General features: G+C 44.0%; 1 non-coding gene across 1 annotated transcript; it reads left to right on the forward strand.

Annotated features, from left to right (window-relative positions):
• Window positions 1-3,921: 3,921 nt before the first annotated feature.
• On the forward strand, window positions 3,922-3,993 carry TRNAV-GAC. The gene has a single exon. It is a non-coding gene; the product is annotated as a tRNA-Val (tRNA).
• Window positions 3,994-6,173: the final 2,180 nt, after the last annotated feature.

Below are 6,173 nucleotides of genomic sequence, written 5' to 3' on the forward strand. Positions count from 1 at the left end.
CCTCTTGGGGGAGGGGGCATTGCTCTAACAATAAATAACAACGATCGTAGGGATCTAGCCGGAGAGATTAGAGTTAAATCAGTAACTTCTTCGGAAGTGAGAGTCAACTGAGAAAACCAAAGGTTCATTTAGGGAGGGGGACAGCTTTCCTCTCCCACACACTATCCCTTCCCCCAACACGCAGAAGCATCCACAGGCCAGCGAAATGAACAAACAACAGATTTCACCCTTTCCACATAGATTATTAGAGCACCTGCCAAACTGCTGAGCAGGAGACACAAGTTTTTGCCACTTTCCCACTGTGTGACCTTGGGCAAGTTAGTTAACCTCTCTGAATTAAACTGGAGATAATTCCTGACCTGGGCAACTGTGGGAGAAAAATGAGGATTAGAACTAAAGGTGCTCTATGAATCCTCAGGGGGTGTTAATGAGTCATTTTCGTTATTCCCTGATGGGTTAAAAAACGTGGGCAGAGGCATGGTCAGCCTTGCTGCAGGTAGGGAATGATCAGGGGAAACTCTGGAGGACTCTGGCTAACCCCTGACAAGCCAACCCTGGAAGCAGGGTATAGGCTGAAGAGGGGGCTTTTGGTAGGCTCAGCATTTAGCTGTGAAGCCTCTGGTCTGGAGGCAGGGTTCAGGCTGCTGTGAACCTGAGCCTACCTTTTTGACTCCTGGGGGGTGGGGATGGTGAAGCTGGAAGAGGCTGGAGAATAGGTTTCTTGCTGTGAGCTTTGAAATTTAGCAGCAGCTCCCATCTTGCCCTGCTCTAGGGAGAAGATTGGACTGAGGGGTGAGCTTCTCCCAGGAGAGCCAGCAGAGGCTGCGTACTCTTTCTCTTCAAAGAAAGGGATTCTCATTGGCTCCCTTCCTTCCTCTCCTACTGGGTTCCCTTCGAGTCCTTCCTGCTAGTTTCTGCTCCCTTTTACAGTCCAGAACACTAGCTTTCTCTGAGCCATGTGGGACAACCCACCTGCCCTCTGGATATGAAGGTTACTCAACTGGGACATCTGTCACCCCACTAATCCCGAGGGCTAGGCAGGTGTCATCTTCCTTAATACTGCACAGATTCTCGTCCAAAGCTCTTAGAAGACCAGGCAAAAGATCAGAGGCTGGGCTTAAAGGTGTGGGGTTGTTTCTGGGGCCTCAGTGAGCATGGACTTGGCAACCAACTGGACCTGAAACTGACTGGCAAGCCTTCCCTCACTGGAAAGTGTTAATAGGTCCAGGTACCATCTGAGCACACACTCGATGGGATGAGTTGTCAGTTCCTGATGCTGCTGAGCTGCTCAGGGTACAGGCCTGAGTCACCCAGCAGGGCACAGCCCAATGATTTATCCTGGATTCTAGGCAGTTGATGGCAAAAGGCCAATAGAGATTATGCCTAGTTCAAGTACCCCCAAAATACCTCCCTCAAATCTGAACCTGTTCTCATTGCATTCTCCCTGTTTTTGGTTCTGTTGCTCATATCAAACAGTTCTGATAGCAGGGACCATATCCCATTCATCTTCATATCCCCAGGTGCCCTGGTAGTACCTGCACTTATTTATTCAACAAAGATTTCCTGAACACCTATTATGTGCTGGATGTTGAGAATACAGTGATGACCATGTCTCTGAAGGGCAAACATCTCTTTTGCCCTCTTTGGAGCTTATATTCTACTAGAAGAGTCAGACCAAAAAAAAAAAATATATATATATAGAGAGAGAGAGAGAGAGAGAAGAATGGAAGGGGTGGGATCTGCTTTAGATAAAGTAGTCAGAGCAGGTCTCTCTGATGAGGTGACATTTAAGCTAAAATCTTAAAGAGGAAGGAGTGTTCCTTGTTGAATGAACAAGTGATTGATGCTGTATGACTTTGGATTATTTACTTCACCTATCTAGGCCTGTTTCTTCATCTGAGAAAACTGGATATTGATTTGAATTCCTCCTAAGAACCCATGATAGTATCAGGGCTTATCATGGTAGAGACAGAAAAAGGTAACATCCAAGGGCTTGGTGAAGGGGAAGAGAGGTAGGAGGATGTGAGAGGAGAAGAGGGAACACGGTGGACAGTTCTGTCTCTAGTTGTAAGATATCTCTAAATGGTGTTCACAGGCACTGTGAGAGAGGACCCACTTCCAGTAGTTACTGGTAGGAGAGACCATGCAAAAGCAAGGCCCAAGTCACCCCTGCATATTTCTTTCTTGGAAACTATCAGGGAATCTGTCTTCCACTCCCAGGACTCCTGCTCTAGAGAGAAACTCTCTCTCCTGTCCCATTCTTGCCTGAAAAGAGTAGGAGGAGGTGGCGTTAGCAACTGGCAAGAAGATTGAATCAAAATAAAACGCTGATGACTCAAAGAGAACCAGACAGGCTGAAAAATTGATTAGACACACATGACAGTGCAGGACCCGGGTGCCACCCTTAGCCCTCCAGTTCTAGACTCTAGAAAATTAGGGTTTGCTGCAGAACCATCCTGGGACTCCAACTGTAGCTACTGGTCTTCCATCAGATCAGAGGTTTGGGCAGTGGTGGACTCATTCCTTCACCAAATCCCCCCATTCCTGTGGAGTTTATGTACATCCTCCAAATTAGTGAAGTTTGGGTAGAAAGGTTTATAACTATTTGTGCTTCATATTCTGCACAACCAACTTCATTTCTGCTGTCTCCCAATTAAAAGTACACAGCCACACCTGATTTTACTACGCTTCACTTTACTGCGCTTCGCAGATACTGCAGTTTTTACAAACTGAAGGTCTGTGGCAACCCTGTGTTGAGCGAGTCGGTTTGCGCCATTTTTCCAACAGCATTATTTTTTAATTAAGGTATGTACGTTGTTATTTTAGACATATTACTATTGCACACTTAACAGATTATACTGTAAATATAACTTTTCTATGCACGGGGAGACCAGAAAATTTGTGTGACTCTTTTTATTGAGATATTTGCTTTATTGTGGTGGTCTGAAAGTAAACCCGCAGTATCTCTGACGTGTGCCTGTACTGAATTTTTGAATAATTATTATGTGCTAACCATCAGCTCTGAGCTCCATGAGGTTTTATTTGCTTCATTCACTGCTGTATCCCCAGTACCTTCAACGGTGCCTGGCACGTACTCAGTAATAGTTGTTGATCAACTAATTAATGCACTTGTGAGGTCCTGTGCTAAGAACTTTATACACATTTTTTCCCACTGGGATCCATATTTTGTATTTATTTGCTTGCTTGCTTTTGGTGGGGGGAGGTAATTGGGTTTATTTATTTATTTATTTTTAGAGGAGATGCTGGGGATTGAACCCAGGACCTCATGCTTGCTAAGCATGTGCTCTACCAATTGAGCTATACCTTCCCTCCTTGGGATCCCTATTTTGTAAATGAGGAATCTGATAATCAGAAAAGTTGAAGAATTTGCACAAGGTCACATTCTATAGAATTAGAATTCTATTTTGAAGGGCAGTGCTCAGAAAACAGCAGGCATTGCTCATTGCTTTGGAGAGCTTATTCAAACAAAGCCATTTTTTAATTCTTTTCCTCAGGGTGGTGACAGGCTGCCCCTCTGCATCCAGAGCTCAGACTGGGTGCCAGAGCTCAGGTGTACTTTGCTTTCAGACAAGAAGGTACATTTCACATGGAGAACTCAGCTCAGGAACTTATGTTACAGCCCAGGAGAGGGAACAGCTCAGGCCTCCTGCCTGCACTGCACTGCCCAGGATCAGCTGACTGTGCTGGGGTAATTCAAATGTGGAGCTTACTCAGCAGCCTGTGGCCTTTCGGGCCGCTAGGCACCAATGTCCACCCTGCCTCCCAGCCCTGGTTCCCAAAAGCTTCTAGCTCAGAGGGAAAATGAAGAAGTGCAGGGAGATGATTCAAACCCCAGGTGGGAGGAAAAGTTGACTTTAGGGAAATATGTCACCCCCATCCTTGAATTAAGAGTTTGAGGGGGAGGGTATAGCTCAGTGGTAGAGCACATGCTTGACATGCACGAGGTCTTGGGTTCAATCCCAAATACCTCCATTAAATACATACATACATACATACATACATACATACATACATACATACATACATACATAAATAACTTTAGAAAAGGGTGTGTGTGTGCTCGATAGTTGCCAAAAGGTTAACAATGGAGCTCACTATAGAATTAAGGCAAAATGGCTTTGCCATTTAATTCCAAAACCCTTCACCTAGGGCTCTCCCTGTTTGTTACCTGTCAGTTTGCTGGGAGCAGAGGCTCATCTGTTCATCCTCTCACCCGCATACCACACAGCCTGCAACAGCCCAGTGGGACAAGCAAGCCTGCGGAATCGGCACTGTTCTGGAAACCTGCAGGACTCTGGGCAAGGGTCTTGGCCCTTACGTGCTTCTTTCCTCATCTGTGAACTAGGACTAAAATGGTGCCTTTGTTACAGTATCGATGAGGTACTTTTATTAACTATACGTAAGATGCTTATTACAAGCCTGGCATCAGGTTAGTACATAAAATCAGCATCATATGACTAATCCTGTTCTCATTCCTCCAATTAATCCAAGCTTAAGAGGCTAGCCTGAAGTCATCCAGCAAATGAGGAGGGTAAGAGCCAGGAGCCCATCTCTTGAGGCCCTGTCATTCCCAGGTTTCTGGATGCTCTGCCCTTCAAAGGCTAAGTGATGCCATTTCAGAAACTCCTTGAACTGTACCGACATGTCATTAGTTCAACAAATATTTATTGAAGATCTACTGTATGTCAGGCTCTGCTCTAGGTTGGGGATACAATAGAAAATAAGACAGTCAAGGTCACCAAATTTGGGAGCCTTCATTATAGTTGGGAAAACTGGCAATAAGTAAGCAACAAACATGCTTTTAGACAGTGCCACAAAGGGCCGGTAATGGGTGGTGTATCATGAATATGTACAGCACGGACCCTTGCTTTGTATCGCTAAGATACTGACAGCAGCTGTCTAGGATAAATGTGAGAAAAGCTTGAATTTTGGAATCTAATAGACCTTGGTTTGAATTCAAGCTCCCATGTGACCTGAGTTGGCAAATCAATCTTTCTGCCCCTCATTCCTCATCAGTAAAATGGGAATAGTGACAAGGTGGTTCTGAGAATTAAGATGAAATCAAACATAAAATCTCAGTGTTGACTGTTTTTCACATCAGGCAGGTCAAGCTGGAGTCCTTGATGAGGCCAGGTGGAACTGTAACCTTGTGCTGTATTCTTTTTCAGTGTGTGTTGGGGAGAGGGGTATATGGGAATGGGGAATTACCTACAGAACTGTTAAAAAAGAAAAAAAAAATTCTTAGGAGCAGTTCCTCCTTACCATTTGATAATGAATTGATTCCATTCTTTCCTCCAAGTATATACCCAATGGAGAAATGTTGCCATCGCTCAAAATTTAATGCAGTCTAGTAAGAATTACAAGTTACCCTGTATGACCCAGGAATCTCCAAAGTTGGGTACAGAAATAAAATATTAGAACTCCTATTTATATTTATTTTTCATATAGTCACTTTTTAATATCTATTTTTGTGTCTTGATTACACAATATATGGGTACAGAAGTACAGGTATATAATTTATCAACACATGGGGGTATGCATGATCAAAACTTTCTTACTGACAGGGATTTGCAGTCATAAACGGTGAAAGGCCACATGGAGGCTAAGGTAGGAAAATGAAGGTCAGCCCTCATTTTACTTGCCCAACATAAACTAAGAAAGTGCATTTCTCATAAAGTAGCCTGCAGGCGTCACTGTACTAACAAACAGCAGGGTGAAGGAAAGGACTCAGTTTCTTAAATCCCAAGTTAGTGTTCTTTCCTCTCCAAGTTTCTAGGGGAAAAAAAAAGTGGATGTAGAAATTAAATACACGCTGCAAACTAAGTAAAAAGCCAACCTTTGGATGAGCCATTAAACAGACCAGATCATTAGCCTGAAAAATATGCACAAGACAGAGGACAACCTCCAGCAGTTTCAGAATCACTCTCTGGACAGGAAACCGCCTCCATGTAGTCCTTTTTCACTAGCTCATTTGTAGGAAATTGTTTTCCATTCATTTCTCACTATACTACATAGAGTCCATTTTTAAGACAGATGTGTCCTTCGTCTCCCTAAGTCACACACACATCTATCACCACACGCTCCAGCTTCTTTCAAGCCACTCACTTCACCTACAAGGAGGTGACACCATCTGGAACCAAAAATGAAGCGGC

Source organism: Camelus ferus, chromosome 16 (genome assembly GCF_009834535.1).
Source record: "Camelus ferus isolate YT-003-E chromosome 16, BCGSAC_Cfer_1.0, whole genome shotgun sequence".
Taxonomy (NCBI): domain Eukaryota; kingdom Metazoa; phylum Chordata; class Mammalia; order Artiodactyla; family Camelidae; genus Camelus; species Camelus ferus.